Raw genomic sequence first — 1,309 nt, forward strand, 5'->3', positions numbered from 1 at the left:
TGGGATCACTAACCCAGGGACAATACAATCAGCACCCCCTGCCAGGAATGTTTTATCACAGGGCTACGGGATGGTACTGGGATCCTTTGGCTCCTGTTCTGATTCCGATGTGAAGGGGAAGTCAGCCCAGGTTGGGAATGCCTTATGGAGCCCCCAGGGATGGACCTCTATCCCTGTGTGTTCAGTTCCCTGGGATTTTTCTGCCTTGGACACTAATCCCTGCACAGTCCTCACAGGGCTAGTTAGAGGCTGGCGGGTTTGATGGGGAATATTTGGGAGGTATCAATGGAAAGGGTCAGATCGATCCGGGATCAGGGGAAAGGAAAGGGAAGGCTGTTTACTCACCAGGGTGAAATATAAGGGACGGCAGGGTCTGGGGAGAGGGCGGGAGGGTGTGATGCTGCTGCTACCTGATTTTCTTCTTTCATCCCTCCCTCTCTCTCCTCCTCCCTCTCCAACTCCCTCTCCCTATCTCGCCTCCTCCCTCTCTAACTCCAACACCCCCTCCCTCTCCCTCTGTCTCCCCCCCCTCCCTCTCTCTCCCTCCCCCTCCCTCTCCCCCTCTCTCCCCCCCTCCCTCTCCCCCCCCTCTCCCTCCCCTCTCTCTCTCCCCCCCACCCCCTCACTCCCTGTGTTGGACTGTGCCTATAGCAGTCACATTGGGCAGTTATTACAGTAACTGAGCTCTGCCTAATCATTTACCCCCAATGACCCTGATTGCCCCAGAGAGGGTTTTTATTTCAGTCAGTGGGGGGTGGGGGGGTGCCTCTTGCCTCTGGGAAGGAGGGAGGGTCGGAAGGGGCTCCAAGACAGTGTCCCTCGGGTGTTAACCCTTTCAGCCTGAGTCTGCTCGGCCCAAGCGCCACCCGCGCCTCCCTCCCCAAGACCCGAGGCCTCAGCTGCAGGGGGCAGCTCCCCACACCAACTGGGCCCCCCATCCAACCCCCAACCCTCCCAGCACCATCCAGACAGGAGGGGCATTGCTCCCCCTTTTCCTCAACCACCTCCCCTCAAACTGCCCTGCAGACCCCTGGCACTCTCCCCCTCAACCCCTTACTGAGACCCTACCTCACACACTCACTCACTTACACACTCACACACTCACTCACTTACACACTCACTCACACACACACTCTCACACACACACACGCATACATATACACACACACACTCACTCACGCACTCACTCACTCACGCACTCACTCACACACTCACTTACACACTCACTCACTCACACAATCACACACTCACACACACTCACTTACACACTCACTCACTCGCTCACTCACACACACACTCACTCACACAC

This window comes from Rhincodon typus, chromosome 28 (assembly GCF_021869965.1).
Source record: "Rhincodon typus isolate 14 chromosome 28, sRhiTyp1.1, whole genome shotgun sequence".
Lineage (NCBI taxonomy): Eukaryota > Metazoa > Chordata > Chondrichthyes > Orectolobiformes > Rhincodontidae > Rhincodon > Rhincodon typus.